General features: G+C 36.3%; 1 long non-coding RNA gene across 1 annotated transcript in view; it reads left to right on the top strand.

Annotated features, from left to right (window-relative positions):
- Positions 1 to 23,946, top strand: part of LOC138698817 (uncharacterized) — a 503,531-nt gene that overhangs the window by 371,012 nt on the left and 108,573 nt on the right. The gene's annotated exons all lie outside the window — the stretch shown is intronic.

The following is a 23,946-nucleotide window of genomic DNA, read 5'->3' as shown; positions in this document are numbered from 1 at the left end:
CGTAGAGAGTAGGGGAACTAATTAATTTATTCGATTAATGTGAAAATAACGGAATGAGATTTATTCGATTAATGTGAAAATAACGGAATGAGATTTATCCGATTGAAAACCAATCGATTATCCCAGCGGTCATCAGCACAGTGCACCCTCGAGCTAGCGTCTCTTACCTGCGGATAAGAGAAGCATTGCTTACCCGTTACCCATTTCAGCGAGTGCTGACGACCACTGGATTATCGCATCTCTGTAATAGGATATCGTGCTCGAAGAGCCACAGAATCGATTCTCGAAGTAAAATCATTTGAAAATAATATAAACAATATACCATGATGATAATAATACCTCTGATTGAGGTTCTGGCTGATATGTACAGTACATCTATTATCAGACAGTATATTTCACTTGACATATGTCAGAAGAAGAACAATAATTGTTTGTATCCGTCCGAAGTCTGATTAGTATAATATGTATCTAGTCGGGGATGTATTTAGTACTTATTTATTTAATCTGGTAGAGATAAGGCCGTCAGGCCTTCTCTGCCCCTCTACCAGGGGATTACAACTACAATATGAAGATTAAAATTACAGTAAATATTACATTTACAATTACAATAAAAATCAAAGTACGAAAAGATTACCTGATTAATGAAAGCTAGACAATTTATCATAGAAGTTAAGAACAAAAAATATATATATATTTTTTGTATTTACTGAATTACAAATTAAACCTAGAATAACAAAATTCTATAGTGATGAAATTACCGGATATTGAAATATTTTGTGATATATTAAGAGAACTATTTACAAGAAACCATTCTGAACGAGTCTCAATTACTGACCAAGTGCCTAGTAAGCTTGCATTTGAATTCAATTTTATTTCCACAGTCCCTGATGCTAGCAGGTAGCGAATTCCAGAGTCTTGGCAGGGCTATTGTGAAAGAGGATGGCTATGAGGAGGTGCGATGGGATGGTATTGTTAGTATTGTTTCATGGCGAAAGCGTGTGTTCAGGTTATGGTGGGAAGAAAGGTAAGTGAGGCGAGACGACAGGTACGAAGGAATAGACGAGTTCAAGATTTCCAAGAGAAAGAGAAGTGAATGTAAATTTCTTTCCTTATCTAGTTTAAGCCAACCAATGTTAAGCAATGGAGGGGAAAAGAAACTGGTCACCCTACCCGAGTATCTCCTGACCTAGTTGCCTCATGAGTGATGTCTTAATGATGTCAATTCTGAGGTTCGAACCTGTCTTCGGACAGTTGACTAAAGAACATGACAGTAAGTATGTAACTTACCACCACACAATGTCTTCATTAAAAAAATAATCATTTATTTTTACCTCAAAAACAATTGTTTGCCTTGATATTAAAACAATTGGATTACATAAACAATGGAATAATTTTCAATATAATCGAATACTCGAATGAAACGAAATAATATGTAGACTACAATAAGAGTTTACTTTTATTCGATTATCCCAGCGCTACGTTATCCCTCGTCCATTTTGTTTTATCGCCGCTATTAAGTAGTCTCATGGTATTACTAAATTAATATCCAGGCACACAACGGACTTCATTCACTTGACCTTGACTTCCTTCCCTGCTGACGTCTGGTGGTGCTTCCTACATTAATATTACGACAGCAGAGCAGTGCTCTTGGCAGCTCGACCGCAACCACCGAAATTTCCTTATGTTCTTCAGTGGGATTCATTGTACCGTATGTACACAAGCCCTGGCAGAGCCAGGACTTCATAGGCGAGATGGCGCCATACACTCTCGGCATTGCCACAGTTTGCTTGTGTACACACTTAATTGTAAGAAGAATGAAACGTAAGTATAGGCCTGCTTAATTAATGCAGCGTCAGCATATCAGTCAGCTTCTAACACTCCAAATTGCTCTGAATTAAAGCGCTTAATTTATTTTTATCGGTTATTTTACGACGCTTTATCAACTCCTATGGTTATCTAGTCCCTGAGTGAGATGAAGGTGATAATACAAGCGAAATGAGTCCAGGATCCAGCGCCGAAAGTTACCCAGCATTTGCTCTTGATGGGTTGAGGGAAACCTCCGGAGAAAACCTCAACCAGATAACTTGTCCCAATCAGGATTTGAACCCGGGCCCGCTCTTCACGGTTAGACGTTCTAACAGTTACTTTACAATGGTGGAATATTTTATTCTTATACCCAACCATTATTTAAGTGCACGTGGCAAACAAGCGATTTACTTTTGTGTCGTAATTTAATTCCTTGATATTAACTACAGGCTATAAATACAAGATACAACCATTAAAATCAATAGTTCAACTGCTGTTAAGCTATCTTTGGCAGTGAGTATCATGTCAGGATGACACAATTAGAGGCAATCATATGATGAACGACTTATACTCTTTTTAATATCTTATGAAGTATTCTTACTAGAAATGAACAACGATCGAGAAATCAAGAATAGCATGTATGTATGTATGTATGTATGTATGTATGTATGTATGTATGTATGTATGTATGTATGTATGTATTTATAATTTTTCCAGTGTGTATATGTGTGTATATGAGAGAGAGACATTTTCTGCTTTATATATATACGAAGGGAGCGAACTGATCCGTTACGTAGTCATTTTCATAAGCGAGTGGAATATGAAGTTTTGTCATTCATTAATTAATATCAGTTACACACACAGAGGAGTCAATTCACTACAACAAGTGAGTCGCATTGCGGCACGAGTTGCTGTCAGTTTTTATTACGTCATGGAACATTAATTTCTCTATAATCACGAAATAACGTAAATCCATAATTATCATTCCAACGCTGAATAAATAACAATATTAAAATGTTTGGCCGGCATTAATAATGTAGAAAGCGAACTGAACATAATCCCAAACCTAATAATTATGACAGCGAAAAATAGGGATCGCCATGGAAACGAGTTCCATTAGAGCGACTGACACAACTCGTATTTTTTCTTTTAGTTTTGGTAAATGTATGTAAACTATGTATGGCATCAACTAGCAGCCTGACTTCGGAATAAACAAATGGACAGATGTTATTCATTTTGACTTTTAGAGGCAGTGGCGACTCCTGCATATTTCTTAAGAGGAGGAAAGAAGCACAAAACGACACCTTCTTCAATGAAACATGCTATAAATTAGCCTACAAGCATACATGTAAGACCAGGTAGTGTTGGGGTTGGGCTTCCCTTTTGTATGGCAATAATCTGTTCTTGTAAACTGAGTTTCCTAAATTGTCCAAAATATATGTTTTCACTTCCAATCATTGTTGAATAATTGCACAAATTAACAATTACAAGGAAATTCACAACCTCGCAGCATTATTCGTGCACACTACAGTATCCCACGCGTTGGAAGAGACTAGCTACTAACATGTAACCAGACCTGTTCTACTGAAGTGGGAATGAGAAATAATTTGTTAGGAAAGCGAGAACACTGCACCCAACCACCTGGTCTGTGTTGCCACATGTACATTTTACAAGTTCAGTGTCACATGCTTTTGAAGAATGTCAGTTCTTGTAAAGTCATACTATAGGTATCCTATAAACAAAACTCAGCTTGGACTCCTCGCGGCGCGCATGCTATACCCATCTTACTCCCCTGCAGTAGGCTTGAGAGCATGCTGGAAACGGGAGCATACGTCATCTGCGCGAGACGGTCACGCCCGCTGGTTTCTGCGCACCGAGTTTTCCTTGTTGGATGCCTATACCATTATTGTTCAAAGCTGCCGGTTGCCGAATAATTTTTTATGTCAAATATATTTGTACAAAACTGACAACTTGGCTGTTGTCTTATCTAGCAAACAATAAATGGAAGTTGATTTCAGGGGCCAAAAAGATCTGCGATACTAACATAGAACTACCTCCTCTTTGTTTTATATAAACCCGACTTTAACTTTCAAATATCCTCGAAAGTTTCAAACCTTGAATAGTAGCCTATATAAAGTGCAATGAATAATATTTGATTTATAATATTTAAAAAAAGTTTATATGGTATCTTTCATAGCTCTGCGTTCAAACTGCTCTTATTGTGCCTCCTATGTGTTATAGTCTGGTTGAATGCAACATCGCTAGATGGCAGCGGTAGCGAGCTTGCTGAAAGACCAGTCGGTTTCTGTCTGGTACACTATTTCCCGCCCATGCGCAGAATCAGAGGAGGATCTCCTCCCTATCCGTTCATTTATTTGCTTTAAAACTCTGCTTCTTTCTCTGGCCTATAGTGCTCTGTTGTCTGTGTGTGTTATGTGCAGTAAAGGAGGAAAGGATTGACTTTCCTCCTCAGAAACAATCTCACTTCCTTCTCATAGTTTTCGCGCAGCGCACGAGCACGCGTCGTTTAAAACTCGATCAACCGAAGTTTTCTTATAGCTGTGAACTTGAAAATTATCGAATCTTCCTCGAATTTCAAGGCACATATTTTATTTGGTATTTACTTTCAAAAGAAGAAAAATGTGAGGAGGATATTCCTCCCTTCCCTCCCCCGAGGAACCGCCACTGTATTAGAGTAATTTGTATGTGAGTGACTCCATTGCAAAAAAAGAACCTTTATCTCGCCAAGCATCTCTTAACTACCACAACTCCGCTCTCGGTGTCCGTCATGTGGCTTGCAAAGTTGTAGGAAAAGAATCTGTCGAGGGACAGTCACTTAGTGAAATCCTTCAATTAATACCCTATTAGCAGCCTTTGTGTTGAATATATCTTTTTTTGCACACTTCAATACTTACAATATCAAGCGGTATTGTCACATTTTCGTTGTAGTTATTTTTATACCGAAATAAAGACATTGATTTTACCACCACTATCCAGAGTGAGTCAATTTTAAGCTACAAGACGACTTAACTAAAATTTAAATTAAAATTACTAACATGTTTGTCACCAATCAACACGAGACTTGACAATGTTGTTTTATACTCCATCTGGAGATATGGAACATCAGTTAAAAGTGCTAACGCATCATTTGTAGAAATAATATTTTGCTTCTTCTTATGATTGGAGCGGCATTTGAGAAGGTCTAATCAATAAACAAATTTTATCTTATCTCTTCAAAGGAAAGCGGCAATAATTTAATTGAACGCGGAAACTATATAATATTTCTGCCTGTGACTTACGTTGAGTTTAAAGTGGCTTATCTTGATTGTAGACGTCAGAGTACTAAAAGCAAAGCGAAAGATAGATATCTGGTTTCCTTCATTTTAATTATCTGGGCGCTGTTTGCCTGAGTTTAAGCTGATTCAGACATATTTTTTCTCACAGATTAGTATAACTTTTGCTATCTATCCTCCTCTCTCCGTAAACTGTGACGTTGCACAGAGGCAGGCATATACTACTGGGTGAACAGTATAGAGTAGAACAGGTTTCACGGCTCGCGCGGCCTTGAGTTCCCACCTCCGCGCGCATAGCCGCATAGCTCAGTATCATCACAATCTAGTATATAGTCATGAAGCTCAATATGTAATACATATGCATCCATAGATAGATACTAGGATCGCTACTATCCCCTCATTTCAGACAATGCGAAATAGTAATTTCAAGGGAAAAATTGTTCCGGGGCCGGGTATCGATCTGAGCTACCCGGGAACTCCACCCGACACCGTCTCAACTTTTCCCTTTTATATCCACACAACTCGCGTGGGCTGACGAAACGCCAGAGACCCACATCGAGTGCACACAAACTCTGTGTGACTTGGAATTGTGGTTTTCTGTTAACGTACACAGTGACGTATATATTATGCAAATCTAATCTTTCAGGTAAAGCTTCCTGTAAAGCAGATTTGAATAATTTCAAGGGAACAATTGTTCTGGGGCCGGGTATCGATTCCGGGACCTCTGGTTGAACGTACCAGCGCTCTGCCAACTGAGCCAACTGAAATTATTCAAATCTGCCTTTACAGGAAGCTTTACCTGAAAGACTAGATTTGCGCAATGCGAAATAGTACCTGCACAATCTATTGTTCCTAGCAACCTCAACAACTCAAGCTTCGTGACTGCATATACTAGACTGTGGTATCACTGAGTATCACTCTGTAGTCATTCTAATTACCTGGCCGCTGCTTGCCGAGTGTAAGCTGATTCAGACATACTTTTTCTCACAGATCAGTACAGCTTTTCCTATCTATCCTCCTCTCTCCGTAAACTGTGACGTTGCACAGAGGCAGACATATAATAAAAACTCATATCACTAATTGTTATTACGTTAAAAATAAAAGTAAAACAAATTTCTGCATTTAAAAGCACTTACTGTCCTCAAAAATAATATTGAAAACGTTGAATACTGAGTCCACACACTTTTTACATCTACGAATGACACTCGTTTCACGGTGCGTGAGTGGATAGGGGGTGAGTGGGTGAAAATGAAGGTGCAGAAAGACTTATAGTATGTTTTTCTGTTTGAATATTTAAAATTACAGTGATGTTTCGGGGAAGATTGAACAGTGCCTCCTGCACATACAGGGTGAAAAGTAATTAAACCGACAAACTCCGGGAGGTTGTATAGGACACCAAAACAAACTATTTTCTCTAAGATCATATTTTCCTCTGAGGCTTTATCAAACCGACAGAAGGCGTATGTGTTCTTCAGTTCATGACGACTCTACAAATTTACATTTTGTTTTACGTCTTGACCCAGTGCAGTGCTTTATTAAACCGGTCTGGTGGCTCGGTTATTTGCTGTAGCAGAGGAAATAAACGATAATCCTGGAGTATTTCACCGTGTTAGACAATCCTTGTCCTGCTGATGTAACCTTTGTGTACAGGTCAGTGGAGGTATTTTTTAACATCTGTTGCAGTGATTTTGGTGTGTAAATGTTTTTGAACATCTGTTGCAGTGATTTTGGTATGTAAATGTTTTATAAGAGACTCAAGCAATAAAGCATGGCAATGGTTTGTGTTACATTAAGATCTGGTGTCCTCACGAAATAGTGCCTCACAGCGCAATATGACATTAGTGAAAACTGTTTGTTTTGATGTCCCTTACAATCTTCCAGAGTTTGTCGGTTTAATTACTTTTCACCCTGTAAGTTATAAATAATTACTCGCACTTTCTTGAGATTTTCTGTTTATCAAACCCATTGAAACTTTACCATTCCGGCTTAAACAGGTTTTAAAATGATACCATTCGAGTGTTTCATGTCTTTCAAGTATCCATTTAAACACAAACAGTCTTACTAATAAACCGTGTATAGTTTTCATACGAGACTTACGCAGAATTGAGACAGAAAACTTTACTAATAAACCATGCATAAGCGATGGATGTATAAACAGCCTGTAACTATACAATGGGCATTCCTTTGAAGTAGTTATATACACAAAAGTGTTGTATATAGAGTAAAAATGGTCGCCCCTCTAACAACTGTTCATATATCGACTGTCATTTTATGGTCATGGTTGCCTTGTAGCCACAGAAGGACAAACCAAAGAGCAAAATTAGAATAATGTTGCTGTAGCTTGTATTCTTTGACCAAAATATAGTGTGGTAATCGATCAGAGCGAATTGTACTATCGATACTTAACACGCCACACTAGAGCGCTCTACCGGATGCAATAGAGTACCTAAGATATTCTATTACCTTTCGTAATGAAGTAATGACGAAACTATGACGTAGCTGTGTAAGTTGTAGGCTACTGTTATACACGACGTATATAGTGATTATTAGTAAGGAATTTACACGCGACTTATAAACGAGCTACTCATTGTATAAGTATAAGACAGTTCAACGTTTGTATATAGAGTTTTTATTAGTAAGACCGAAAGTATACAGCACATTTTTTGTGATATTATTCTACAACTAAAATAGTATGTGTAAATTAAATTTGTTAATTTCAGATTTATTCCAAGTATTCATTCTTTCTTTATTTCTTTTTGTGACTTATACTTTCAATTGTCGTCGGTACTTTCTACTTTCTCTTAGGACTGTAGAAGCAAGGGGTTTGCTTAAGCAAGGATCCTGTCCAGAATTAAAACTGGCAGGTATTAAATTTGCTCAATCCAGCTCTTCCAGGTAGAAAGAGATTCTGAGTGACTACGACAACTTGTCTGTTCTTTCATTCGGACATGTATTCAGTACCCTTTCTTAGTTACTTATATAGAGTTATCATAATTGTTATTCATGCGGTATCTTCGTTTCTTCTGAATAATTCAAAATACGGCTTCACTGGGAATTAAATTCACTATACAAAATTATCACTGACCACAAGACTTGGCACGTGGAAAGAATAACTCAACCAAAATAGCGATAGAGACAGTGCGAATAGAGAGGAAATTGTATGGAAAAGAGGCCTAAAGGTGTGAATTTCGCATAATAAGCCCTACCCGTTTTGGGACAATTCCATTGTATCATAATATTGCTGCCTATAGTGTTTTTCTGACCTATGAATTAAAAAGAGTATAAAATTAGTCTCTTTCTTTGAACTCAAATAAGATATCGTTCCTTGTTTTGTAAACAAAAGACATTCTATTATAATAGAATATAGGATGTCTGATTTGATTTATAAATCGTGCGGTTAAGTGAATGTATACCTGGAATTTTCCACCAGTTCACATAAACACCAAGGTTTATATTACATTGTATTCAAATTCTATTTTATATTGATGAAAATCGGCTTTAGGAGTGATATGAATATTATAAATATTACCAGTAGTGGTTTATGTGTTCAAAGTATATTTTTATCGAATAACCAGCAGTGTTAGCTATGCAATAAGACTATTTTTAAAAAAGTAGCAAAAGTTATTCCTTTCTTATAAATTCGCTAACGCACAACAAGAAAACGTAAAAGCTGGTCACCGTTAATCCATTAAGTGAGAGCGATGTGTAACTTTTGCTATATTTAGTTACCTGAACTTTATGGGTTTCGTAAAAATAGTTATTTTTCATATTATTATGATAGTCCTGTCTGTAATGTATTTCCTTCATAATTTGCAGTAAATTGATGTCTAAATGCTTGTCTTGATCTACCACACAACTTTCTCTCACCATCACTACTGTACTTATTCGTGACTGTAGCACAACACAACTGTGTACTCTACGAAACAAACAAGTACAAATTCACCAGAGAAATTAACTATTATTTCAGAATCATTTCTCTTTTTCAGTCTTGATTTACGTCTTTTCCAACGTCTTTCGTACAGAAAAATAAGGATATAATCCCCTATACTAAAAAAGCATCATCTTCATGACATTGATTTTGTGTTCAATTTCAGTCTTTTCATTTGTTTTTGTTGTAATAATTGTCTAATGAGTAATGAGTTTGTTCTTGTCTTTCAGGTAAGTGACGATGGTGTAGAAGTGATGCTGTCTTGTTGGATAAGTAAGGTAACATTTATTACTCAAATTTTCTCTTTCAATTGACTTTTTAAACTTTTATATTATTTTAATGTACCGAAGTGCATACGATATTTCCATGCAGATATTCTGCGTCATCATACGATGAAAGAGTAATGGAACGGAGAAAAATTCTCTCCGGCGCCGGGATTTGAACCCGGGTTTTCAGCTCTACGTGCTGATGCTTTATCCACTAAGCCACACCGGATACAACTCCGACGCCGGTTAGAATCGTCTCAGATTAAGCTCCAACTCTTGGGTTCCCTCTGGTGGCCGCTCTCTGCACTACGTCATAGATGTCTATGAACGCAGGACCGAAGTCCACACATATGCTGAGGTGCACTCGGTATGAGTGACTAGTTGGCCGGGATCCGACGGAATAAGCGCCGTCTTAAATCACGAAGTGATTTACGCATATCATATATATTATTTTAATGTATCGAAGTGCATAGCGGCGTCGGAGTTGTATCCGGTGTGGCTTAGTGGATAAAGCATCAGCACGTAGAGCTGAAAACCCGGGTTCAAATCCCGCGCCGGAGATAATTTTTCTCCGTTCCATTACTCTTTCATCGTATGATGACGCAGAATATCTGCATGGAAATATCGTATGCACTTCGGTACATTAAAATAATATATATGATATGCGTAAATCACTTCGTGATTTAAGACGGCGCTTATTCCGTCGGATCCCGGCCAACTAGTCACTCATACCGAGTGCACCTCAGCACATGTGTGGACTTCGGTCCTGCGTTCATAGACATCTATGACGTAGTGCAGAGGGGGGCCACCAGAGGGAACCCAAGAGTTGGAGTTTAATCTGAGACGATTCTAACCGGCGTCGGAGTTGTATCCGGTGTGGCTTAGTGGATAAAGCATCAGCACGTAGAGCTGAAAACCCGGGTTCAAATCCCGGCGCCGGAGAGAATTTTTCTCCGTTCCATTACTCTTTCATCGTTTTAAACTTTTGTTTTACATGTTGTATCTTTTCTCAATTACGAACCTGAAATGTTACTAGTGTTACAATTAAATAGTAATTTTTCTTTCCATATCCGTTATTGATCTCAATGCGAATTTGTCAAATATTCCATAGATAATATTGTTCATTCCATCAGTATAATTTTATGTTGATTTTCAAAAGGTTTTATTATATGCTTTAGTGTTTGATCACGTCTAATAACTTCTACATACTTACTCATAAACAGTTTAATCAAATTTTGTACATATGTAAAATTAATCACCAACGTTTCTGTGCCAAAAATGTGGTTTCTAAACGAAGAAAAAATTTGAAGGCCTCACAAAGTTCCGTGTCTCATTGAAGACAGAGCAAAGAATGTTCTTCGGATTCAAATCTCATTAAAAATAGTTTGTAATTTACTACGAAATGGTTTGAGAGACCAATGCTTGCTTTCAGCCATCCGAATTGCAATTTCGCATCTCCCTTCTCAATAATAATTGCCTCCTCATTCCATGAGACCTATACTTCGTTCCATAATGCCTGACAGGAAAAGTAAACATTGCCGGCAGAGAAGGAGGAAAGTATGATCGCTATTCAACCAATGGCAGAGCTCTCATTCCATGCTTATCTTGAAGTTGGGTGGGGGTAGAACGCTTCAGACCGCTCAACTTCAAGACAAGCGTGGGAGAGACATCTGTCATTGGTTGAATAGCAATTATACTTCTTTCCTCCTCTGCTGGCAATGTTTACATCGCCTTTCAGAGATTATGGAACGAAGTATACTCCCGAGACAACAGTGCAGATTAGTTGAAAATTAATAAGCTGCAAGTTCAAATTGCAAGATCCTTCCGCAAGAAAGTATGACTGTAGGTTCTGGATACATAAAAGAATCCTCCATATAGAGGACTACAGGCAAAATGATAGGTCGCCCAGTTTCGTTGTATTAGTCGACACGTTAAAAGTGTTAAAATTTAAAATATGTTATTTACCTTAGACAGACGGCCCGTTTCGACGCCGGCGCTGCGTCATTTTCAGTGTCCCTTTTAACTTAAAACACCGGCACAGCTGTAATACTAGTACTGCCCTGAATTAAATGTTTAAACCTATATTACAATAACTTTTCCTGCAAAATTTTACTTCATAAACATTCCTAACTGAAGTATACTCTACATGTTTAAGAGAAGAAATCTGTTGTAGAGTGACTCTGTGTTTGTGAGCAGGGTATCTACTGAAGGACACGTGACGTAATGTATATCCCCTGCATACTTACACTCATTCCAATTTTGTTGGATTAAGAAAACGGTCGTGTCGCTGTTATTTCCGGTGTGACTCCTCCCCTTTGCTTACTCCTTACGAAGTGAAGGCTCTATAAATTCTAGGTAGATAGTATCGTTCGCTATTTTGTTCTTTCGTTGCCGAGCTACCAGACGAAGAATCTATTTGCCACACAGTTAAACATTATCATGTCCTAGCTCCTATGATAATAAATCAAACGCACTGTAATTGAATAAATAATTGAGCGGCAAATAATGTCCTCCTGTGCTTTCTGCGAACGCCAACGAAAGAACAAAAATGGCGACCGATTATATTAAGTATTTATAGAGTCTTAGAAAATGCATAACGTCATAGCAGCGAATGACAAGACGCACACGTTTAAATGTGGCCGACCTGCAACGTGATTGGCTGCTAGAAATTAGAGCGACGGGACTATACTTGGTCTCATTTTTAAGTAACGCAATTGTTTGCATGCATGTTATATCGTGGCACAGATCGTCTCTTCGCCCGGAAAACATGAGACACTTCTTTCAGTAATAGAACACAACATGATCGAAATAGGCGTATTGTATAAAACACTTGCGCCTAGGTTCAGAAGAACAATGTTTTGTGTCACACAAGTACAAAAAGCGAGTTGGTGAATTGCTGGCAATGGGTTGTTGAGTGTAATTATGCTATATGTTATAGTATAATTTCTGGTGATGTCAGATGAACACACATCATTAAGGGGGGAGTGTTGTTTTTTAGTCAGCTGTCCGAAGATAGGTCTGAACTTCACAAGTAGTCATACCAACAAGGCATATTTCTATTTTATACAATTTTTAAGGTAGGGACTTTATATTATGTACAATTCATCTCCTTGCTATAATAATGTCCTTATTTTCAAAATCTACATCTCCTCTGACAAAATTGAAGTTTCATGAATCACTCTTTTTACAGCGTCTGTAATGTGATTAGAAAAGAACTATGTATCCAGAATTATAAATTTACATCTATACATTAAAGAGAAAATTAAAAAAAAAAACAAATATACGCAAATTCAAAATTTAAGTTGTTAGTGTCTACTAAATATGTTTTATTTTTTAATTTCGAAAGTATGCAGTTTAAAAAAACGTGATATTCTGTTTTGTTAACTACAATATATAGAACTTGCAGTAAAAATGTCATGTTACTAGCATCATAACTGAAGGTTTCAGAGCCATAGCGGGCCAAGCACCGTTGATTAAAAACGGAGAAAGCAAGGGTTAAAGTTAAGTAAATACCATTGATAATTTAATGAAGATTGACATATCATTTAATTTTAATGTGCATACTTTATCTTACTTGCTACAGGTTTCGTTAAATTATGGTAATCACTTAATTTTAACTCTTCTTTTCTCCGTTTTTAATAAATGGCGCTTGGCCCACTATGATTCTGAACCCTTCAGTTGTAAGAGTCTTTACACTTCAAACCTGACGAAATGTGCTGAAAAAAGAAAGTGCAAGAAACCAGCTTGTAAAATTTGCGTGGAATTAAATTTCAAGGATGCAGTCATTTATACATTGCGTAATTGTTATGCTTTCAAGCGTCGCAGAGCATTGAAACTTACTCAACATATAAATAAGAGATTGCTGATTAATTTTTCACAAGGAAACGAAATTGCGATTTTTGACTGAAAATGGCAAAAATTTCATCCGTCTCCCCTCTTAAATAGGAGTAGGCTAAAGTAACACAAAACTAATTTTCATATCAATGTCATATACAAATTCGTATATAGTATTAGCCTATTAAGTTTCTGAAATTATTTAAGCTCTCGTATTTTGACTGGGTTAGTGGCGTGATTCATCATTATATTGTTAAGCAAGTAACATATGTGACCTCGATATTTGAGTATAAATCGAATTGTTTGTACGTATTTTTATTCCATTCGCTTTCTCGCCAGATTTGACCCATCAACATATTTAATTCACTTCTTGTTACGGCGAAAGTGTCGACTCAATGAATAATTCATAGAATTCATTATCGTCTATTCACTGGGATTGACTCTTTTTAACAGTCTGTCAGTGCTCACAGTTCACAGAATCCATTGAGAAGCATCATTAGTCTATTCAAGGGACATCTGTCTCAGTTTTCTCCGAACACATTCTCTATTGCTTCCATTAAACGGGAATATTCCTTTTGTTGTAGAATTTAATAGTAACTCATAAATTGGTTTCTTTCCACGTATTATTTGAGTGTTATGAGTATTTGAAAGTCAGTTTCTTGAGTGGTAGTATAGTGAACTGAAACGCATTTCGGGTTGCAATCATTTTCTTTAAAATATTTAATGACAAATTCAGGAGCGTTCACTGAGAAATGAATGAGTATAAACATAATTCATTTAACCCTAATCAATCTGGTTGGTATAGGCCGCGCCACCCATTTTTGGCATGTGAAATAAGTAATGGAAACCTTAAGTGCGAGTGTCTTACCTTAGTAGCAGTCTATGGGCGATAAAGCTGACAATTATGATTGGCAGATTGTTGATGTGACGTGTATTTAGGAGGCGGTACCGTTCTCAGCTGCAGTGACAACAGAAACTCACAGACTGGACATGTACTCAAGGACACACCGCAGTAAAGTTAAGTGCGAGTATCTTTCTGTACTTTTGCCGCAGTCTGGGCAGCAAAAACTGACAACTGTGGTTAGAAGATTGCTGACTTGACGTGTGTAGGAGGTGGCACCATTCTCAGCTACACTATCAACAGATGCTCGTAAAATGTACATTGTACTCAAGGACACGCGCCAGAAACGCTGGCGTCAGCAATATGATGACCAAGGATACCGTGATTACATCGAATTTTGCAGAGAGTTGATTAACTTATAATGAAATTTACTAAATTTTACTTTCTGTGCTATCGGAGAATTCTTTCACTAGACGGCATTGGTCAATACAAATTTTATATTCTATATAAATTTCTTGCCCATTTTTCTAGCCTAAAAGTAATATTAGTTTGCATGGTTTAAGAAAGAAAGTACTTATAGATTGACAAATCGAACTGAAACCCTGACAGAGTTACTACGTGAGCGCTGGCTGTCTTGGGGAGGAGCAAGTGAGAAAGCACGGGGCGGGGGGGGAAGGGAGAGACCACTATGCACTATGTACTTGCAGGTCCACTCACAGTTTGTCAAACCTGCTAACAAAAGCATTAAAAGGTTGACTAGTTGCCTGCAATGCTAGCATAATGGAACCTTCCTAGCCGAAAGTAGAGGCAAAAATGAAGAATCCGTTATTGTGGTAATACTGGAGAGTGGTTCTTCTATTGGTCGCGATGCCCACACACACCCTCTCAGATATTTACGTGGTGATTGGCGACTGAATGACGAGGAGCGAGGGAGAGAGAAGAAAGAAAGAGATTTCAGAAGTTGGCGTGTTTTACGGTGTTTCACTTGAAGTTGTCAAACTATAGATATATCTATCTATGAATCTCACCTAACTTATGTAATTTAATATATCTATCTGTTAATGAGTCATCTAACCAGAAGTGATTCGTCCACACCTGTGGAGTAACGGTCAGCGCGTCTGGCCGCGAAACCAGGTGGCCCGGGTTCGAATCCCGGTCGGGGCAAGTTATCTGGTTGAGGTTTTTTCCGGGGTTCTCCCTCAATCCAATATGAGCAAATGCTGGGTAACTTTAGGTGTTGGATCCCGGACTCATTTCACCGGCATTATCACCTTCATCTCATTCAGACGCTAAATAACCTAGATGTTGATACAGCGTCGTAAAATAACCCAATAAAATAAATAAATAAAATAAGAAGTGATTCATAAATATGTATTCGAGTACGGCGTATTTGATTGTTGAAAACATTCGATTTTTCTCAGCGCTATCTTGATTCGCGAAAATTTGAATCGAGTTCCTGATAAGGAAAACTTGTGCTATCATCTGAAAGATTTGTCGGCAGAAAACACTTAGCTAACTAGCTCAACGCATGGGTGTGTTGTATACATTCACCGCTGGGACATGATTGGCCGCTGTCCGTCTGTTGCTCTTTTGGTTGGTTGGCAGGAAGCTGCGTGAGTGGGTGAGTGGAGCACAGCGCTCTAATTTAGAGCCTCTTTTGTTTCTGTTGTTCTTTTTCTTGTTTTAATCTTTTCACCCTCGCTTCTAAATGAATATTACGGGGCAATGGAGGTCATCAGAGCTATGACAGCGTTGCCTAACGTAAATAAACAGTGTTGTCATGTGGAAGCTGCTCTGTTTTGAAACACAACAAACTGGCAATCAATTAATATTCCTCGCACCTCCCTCCCTCTGTATGGGAGACGTCGAGACAGCTGCGAAGCGCGAGGGTTGGTTTGGTGTTATGTAAGCCTGGACGAGGGACTCAGACAATCCGTAAATACGCTAATTAGACAAGTGGACTACAAGCTATGGACTGCGGCTCGTCGCCTTATTGAGATTCGTGCGTACCCTAAAAGACTGTCACTGTCCATCATTCTTATTATACTGAGTGAAGGGTTGAACTGTATGATTAACACGGGAATTACGAAGTCCTGAGAATTTAGCAAGGCTTCTCAAGAGCGATGCGACGAGTAGTGTCGACATCTGTATGTATGATGTATGCATGTATGTATGTATGTATGTATGTATGTATGTATGTATGTATGTATGTATTTATTAACACTACAATTGGGTATACACCCGGTGGCAGTGATATATAATCTATACTAATAATAAATCTGTAGCCGAAATTTTTCTGGTAATTTTCGATTTTCCAAAAATAATTGGTCCTAACATATATAATTAACCACCCTGAAACCGATAATAACTTTTTTTTTAATTTTTGTTTGTATGTCTGTCTGTCTGTCTGGATGTTTGTTACCTTTTCACGCGATAATGGCTGAACGGATTTCGATGAAAATTAGAATATAAATTAAGTTCGTTGTAACTTAGATTTTAGGCTATATAGCATTCAAAATACGTTATTTAAAAGGGGGGTTATAAGGAGGCCTGAATTAAATAAATCGAAATATCTCGCTTATTATTGTTTTTTGTGAGAAATGTTACATAACAAACGGTTCTTTAAAAATCATTTCCGATAAGTTTACTCTATACAAAATTTTGATAGTACTGATATTTAATGAGATAAATGAGATTTAAAATTAAAATAACTGCCATCTAAGGCGGTGTAATGAAATAAAAAAACAAATGACTTCGTCTATAAGGGGCCTTGGACAACAACAATTGAAAGCTATGAAACATATAGCCTACAGAGAATGTTTCTGTGTTTGTATGAAGTAATATCGGAAGCTAAATTAACCGATTTCTATAATTAATTATTATTTCACTATTTGAAAGTGTTGTTTCTCTAGATGGACATAAATGATCAGCCCTGCCTAAAGTATAATTTGTGTTTCTTCATCATAGACAGTGGTGTATTTCTAAGCAGAAAAGTGCTCTGCCTCTGGAATTTCGGTAGTACCAATAGTAGTTTTCGTCGTCGTCGTCGTAATCATCATCATCATCATCATCATCATCATCATCATCATCATCATCACCACCACCACGATTTCCGCAGGAATATAATATAATTGGTTTGATGTCTGACAGTCCCTGACATTACTCGGTAGGGAATTCCAAAGTCGAGGAACAGCCACAGTGAAAGAAGATGACTATGAGGATGTTCGGTGGGAATATAAGGGTATATGTACGTGAACGACCACAAATATTATCAGAAAATGCAGGCTCTAAATTTCCAAAATTTTATAAGAAAATGAACTCACAGTTGGACAAAAATTACAAAGTACCACAACAAGACTATTAGAACTTAAATATCTGATAAAATTATAAAAAAAAAGTTTACTACTAATATTTTTGAAACCAGTTTTATAAAAGTATGAAAAAAAAAATCTACAGTTACATCATTTGGTGACCATAACATTGTTATAGTCTCTCTGACATCTTTAATATTTTTCCTGCATGTAGTAAACACTTATTTCTGAAAAGTAGACTACTCTCAGACATGTAGAGTTGTTTATTTTAATACAGTAAATTTTTTATTTGTCCTATATAAAACATATTAAAATTTACATAATGCTTTGTGACCTAATTTTTCTATTTTCAAAGAAATGGGCATTATTGTAGTCTACCTTCTGCATAAATGCATGTTAAATCAGTGTACACAATTTCATAAATCTATCTCTAATGGTTGTGGAGTTATGAAATAATATGTGTGAAAATTTTCAGATTTTGGAAAATTTAGTTTAAGGTAAAAAGTGAATATCAGACGGAAATACATGGTTTCGTATCTAGGTAAAGACGTTGTTAGGTCTGCGAGAAGACTTCACTATAAAATTGTTTAAATATGAATAAAATATGACTTTTTATAAATTCAAAATTTGACGATAATATGAAAATCAGAAAAGTGTCCTGGCGCCGCCTACCTCCGAAATATAGTACCAAGGCATCGCCAGGGCCCGACAGGCCTGAAATACACCTCTGATCATACTGGTGGAGCATCGTTTCAAATCTTATTATGCCCAAGGAACAATTGTTTTTACACGAATGACTAAAAGCTGAATTACTCATAAATCAGACAAGTTTTAACTACTGTACAACCAGTGTTTCTCAACCGGTGGATCGCGACCCTTCTAGGAGTCGCAGGCAGTATGTCGGGGGGGGGGGATCGCTGGGGACTTTAAAATTTTATTTTTATTTAAAAATAAATAAATAAATTTAATAATAATTAAATAAGCCATAACAAATATCACCGATACAATCTATAAGGAAAATTTTATTTTGTTTTGTAACAGCAACAAAAGTTAGTGTGAAACTTGACACTGTTTTGTTTGAACTAATTTTGTAATGATGAAGGACCGGTGGAGTGGAGAAAAATTCTCTCCGGCACCGAGATTCGAACCCGGGTTTTCAGCTATATGTGCTGACGCTCTCATCACTAAGTCACACCGGATTCTAATTCCGATGCCGGATTGAATCCTCTCAGTTTAAGTTCCACCTCTTAGTTTCCCTTTAGTGGCCAACCCTCATGCACTGTGTCACAGATGTGTGACAGGATCACAATGCCCAACACACTAATGTGCATAGGTGCACTCATTACGAGTGACTAAGTGACCGGGATCCGACGGAATGAGCGCCGACTAAGAGGTGGAGCTTAAACTGAGAGGATTCAAGCCGGCATCGGAATTGGAATCCGCTGTGACTTAGTGGATAGAGCGTCAGCACGTAGAGCTGAAAACCCGGGTTCGAATCCCGGTGTCGGAGAGAATTTTTCTCCGTTCCACCGATACTTCTTTATATGATAACGCAGAATTTCTGCATGGAAATATCATATGTACTTCGGTACATCGCTATAATAATTTTGTAATGTTTGGTTCAAATTTTGTAACACACATAATAAGATCGTTTTCAAGAGAAAAACTGTTTCTTGCTTGTTTTTATGTTGATCATTGTAGAAATCCCGAGCTCGCAGAGATACGAAATAGCGAAGGGAGTAAGAACTCTTAAAGCTACTGATACCAATCCACGATATTTATTCCTTCTCTGTAATCACAACTTGTCCAATTCTTCACTGCTGAATTGTAGTTGTAAACATTTGTCAGCAAATAACTTAATCAGCTGGTCGTGAAGTTGTGAACTCAACTCAGCCTTCTTCACAGCTCGCTCACAGAAAGGGTTTAGAACCCATCTCAAACCTAAATTTTCTTCAGGGTTGAGTGGGGATCGCCTTCTTAAGTTCAAGAAAATGTGGGTCGTTGCGTTAAAAAGGTTGCGAAACACCGCTGTGCACAACCACTTTTAAGCATTTGTTTTCACACTTTACCAATAAGACGACTTAAAACGATCAGACTTCGCAGCATGAAATATAAAGTAAGAAAATGTGTCGAATTAAATTTCGTCCACTAATGGACTTAATATATAATAAACAATAGCAGTTAATTAGTGCTTATAAGAAAGAATAACAGTTATTGGATGCTCACAACAAAGAATCGCAATTAATGGGTACAGTGGAACTCCACAAATAGACACAGCAATGGTCCGTGTGCGAGACGAGGTACGAACACTTCTTTCTACGGAGCACTGCGGACATTGGTAAACATAAGGGCTGTACAACGTTTTTATGGCGTGCGGACCGAAACATAAATAATTAACGTACATAATTTTAAATAATATATCATTGTAGTATATGCAAAATATTTAACAAAACAAATCCGTGATTAAGTATAATATATACGTGATACATCTGAAACATAAAACAAACTTCTGGAGGAAAAACTCTCTAAATATATCTAAATACGGGGCTTCCATTTCAAAACTTCTCACTCTAAATAACTAGTTAATTAAATTGAATTCAATTTAAACCAAAAAACCACGTAAATTTAGATATCGAGGGGGAAGTCTTAAACAAGGCTTAATTGCATTTTAGATTTCACCTCCAAACCCCAGCCACTCCCACTTTGAAATTTCAAACGGCACCCCTATATTTTTATACTTAAATACTAGCCGTACCCATGCGCCCCGCTGCACCTGTTAGAAATAAATATAAAGTAATTACATAATTAAAATAGGACATTTGATCCAAGGAACATTCGGTGTTTGATAGAAGGATAAAACGTTTAATATGTTACTTAATTTAAATTGTATTTAAAATATTAAAATGCGATCATTTTGATCCAGAGACCACTCATTTGGTGCAATGAAAATTCCTTTAACATGTTTCTTAATTGTTATTACCAATTATTTTTTGGAAAAGCGAAAATTAACAGAAAAATTTTGGCTACAGATTTATTATTATATTTATATTATATTATATTATATTATATTATATTATATTATATTATATTATATTATATTATATTATATTATATTATATTATATTATATTATATTATGAAAAAGTGTGTTGATAACGGATGTACTCGAATTAGAAAGTTTTTAATTTGTTGTGGGAGCTCTTGAATCTCAGGAGGAACAACTTTTACAACAGCGCAACATAATCTGCTTGGCTCATTACCCAATTTTTTTGCATTACATTTATTGCATATGTATTTTATGTATTTTAACACGATTCAATTGAGCGTAGTTAAAATTTGAATTATAAAATAATAGATTGCTAAGCTAACGTACTATTACTGCATACTAAATCAATACACTCTCGTTGTTCGTTAATTCTCTGAGATAAAAATGAATATGTTCATAAACATTATTATAAGAAATACAGGAAATGAATATACAGAATAACCTATCAAGTTTTCTGTGCATAAGAAGCTATTTTAATCTTACCTGTCCTCAATTCACTCACAAGTTACTGTAATAACATTATAGCATTATGTCCATCCAGAGAAACTACACTTTCCAATGATGAAATAATAATTAATTATACAAATCGGTTAATTTAGCTGCCGATATTACCATACAAACACAGAAACATTGTCTGTAGGCTATGTTTCATAGCTTTCGATTGTTGTGTCCAAGGCCCCTTATAGACTAAGTCATTTGTTTTTTATTTCAATACACCGCTGTAGATGGCAGTTATTTTAATTTTAAATCTCATTTATCTCATTAAATATCAGTCCTATAAAAATTTTCAGAGAATAAAACTTATCAGAAATCATTTTTAAAGAAACTTTTGTTATGTAACATATTTCACAAAAATTAATAATAAGCGAGATATTTCGATTTATTTAATTCAGGCCCCCTTATAAGCCCCCTTTTAAATAACGTATTTTGAATGCCATATAGCCTATAATTTAAGTTACAACGAACTTAATTTGTATTCCAATTTTCATCGAAATCGGTTCAGCCATTATCGCATGAAAAGGTAACAAACAGACAGACAGACAGACAGACATACAAACAAAAATGTCAAAAAAGCGATTTTCGGTTTCAGGGTGATTAATTATATATGTTAGGACCAATTATTTTTGGAAAATCGAAAATTACCAGAAAAATTTCAGCTACAGATTTATTATTAGTATAGATTAAAGAGAATTCAATTGTTTATACACCACATTCATTAGTTTTCGCATCTTTTCTTTTCTATCGTCGCCTGGTAACCTGCATTTTTGTTATTGTTGATTAGAGCCGAAGAGAATAAAGCTACAAAAACTTATTGAGCATTTCATGTAATAGTTGTGTTTGTGTATTAAATTATTTTAAAATGGTGTATACCCTTCGAGAGAGAACATAAATCATCCCTATTGATTAAATTTAGGAAATACACAAAATAAGCTGTGTTTTAGTCCTACAATCAACTGATAATAACAAAGCTTCTTATAATCACTACAGAATGCCTCGTAATTAGATAAATTTTGTTTTATCCTATGCACTGTTCTGATCGAAATGTCAAATTCTTGACGGATGGCTCTGATTGATTCACCTTTTTTTAACCGTTCCAATATTTGTAACTTATGGTTCAACATGAGTACACATTTTTTGTTCCCTGCCTTGCTGCCAACGTGTACGAGTATCTGCACACTACTGCACTGGTTCAACTGGTTAGCGTTGACTAGCCTTGTATCGTGAAGTACACGACAGTGAGCGTCTATTTGTGGAGTTCCACTGTACTCATAAAGAAATAACAGTTGATGGCTATTTAAAAAAAAAGTGATAACAGTTAATGAACACTCACAAGAAAGAATAACTATTATTGGATATTCACAACAAATAGAATTCTCGTTATTGACAGGGAAGTGTAGGAGATACTGGGTATTCACAACAAAGCATAGTAATTGTTAAGTACTTTTTTTAGATTGATTGTAAACGACTGGGATATTTAGCATCGATAGTATTGATGACAACGAGATGAGTCCGAGGATTATTGAGTACTTAAAACAAAGAGTAAGAGTTATTAGATACTCAAAACAAAGGATTAGGAATAAATTCAACCTCAGAAATGAAGCTTTTGCTTTCAAAATGTAAACTAACAAGATAGAACACAAAATAAATTTATAAAAACATTAGGAACACAGAACATGAATGAAAGTACTGGCAATTGCATATTAAGTCGGTTACTACATATTAATGCATAGGAAGAGAAAGATCAAATGGAGAACAAACTATCACCCCATGTTGTGGGTCCAGGATCGACTCCGAGGCTGATCACATTTCCTTATGTCCTTCGTAATGTTGATTGCTATAATAAAATTGGCAGTGCTGCAAAATTGAGGTGCGAACGTCGTCACTAACTTAAGATTAGTCTTTTTATTTTTAAATTACAACCCATGAATTGCACAGTGATAATTCCAATATCAATTCCTTTATGTAAGAGGAGAGCCTCAACTCGCGAAAGAAGCAGGCAGGAAGTTAATGAAGAAAGATCACAGAGACTTGAACCCATCGACTTTGATAAGTACGCAGATTAGCGAGGTCGTCTTAACCCTGGATGAAAAAAAAGTTAATTAACTGCAAGTTATTATCGAAAAACCAAGTTTCATTAAGGAAACTCAAAGTGTGAACTCAACATATCTTGTGTCTTTCACCCCTCCACCCTCTCTGCCCTAGAGTTTAAGAGGGAACGGTAATTACAAAGAAGACAAACACCCGACTACGTCAACAGAACAGTTTTTCTCTCATAGGCCTACGTTGTATAAAAACATGGACGACCTAATGTCATTTTCAGAATTTGACTCACAAATAGTAATTAATAATTCGAGCGCTTTCGTTTTGTCGCTGGATAAAATTCGTGTGATAAAGTACTGTTTTTCGTCTCCATATATATCATGTAATTTGTGTGTGTTGCTATGACTTTCTAGCCAAGTGGTCCGTAGTTGAATTCCAGCGTGGACGGAAATTTATTTTCACTCCATGGTAGTAGGTGTTTTGTTTCTTGTCAAATTCTTATATCGATGTTATATCGTAGAAAGAGTGTCTACTGTCTAGCGATGGTCCAGAAAAAATCCAAAGATCTACTTCAGTGGTCATATTATTAAATTTTTTAACTGTCCCACATATTGTTTAAAATGTACTATCTAATTGGAGATACTCAGAAGCAAAGTGATACAAGTGACGTTTAGTAAGTTTTGAGAAAAATGACCTTGAAGTTGAAAAGGAAATTAAAAAATCTGTTGCAGGCCTATGTTGCTGTAAATTTACAGTTGTATATGTTGGTACCTATATGTTTTAACTTCTAAATAGAAATTATCTATTCTAAAACAGTTTAGGTAAAATTGGGCGCTAAAGTCACTTGTATTATTTTGCCACGGAAATATTTTTGTGCAGAAGTAATATAAGTGCAAGGGTTTTCAGTATTAGTATATTATTTAAAAGAAGAACAAGAACATTGCTTACAACATTGAAATATTCCTGTCTTAACAGCATTTGAGCTTTCTTATAATCATATCATGACACAAAATGTGTCTATATAACCGAAAAAAGTAAATTAAGAATATCTTTAATTTTCAATAAAATTCAATTTTAGTCG

The sequence above is a fragment of the Periplaneta americana genome, chromosome 4 (genome assembly GCF_040183065.1).
Source record: "Periplaneta americana isolate PAMFEO1 chromosome 4, P.americana_PAMFEO1_priV1, whole genome shotgun sequence".
Classification (NCBI taxonomy): Eukaryota; Metazoa; Arthropoda; class Insecta; order Blattodea; family Blattidae; genus Periplaneta; species Periplaneta americana.
The sequence above is the reverse complement of the archived record's forward strand: the minus strand, read 5'-3'. Positions and strand labels throughout refer to the sequence as shown.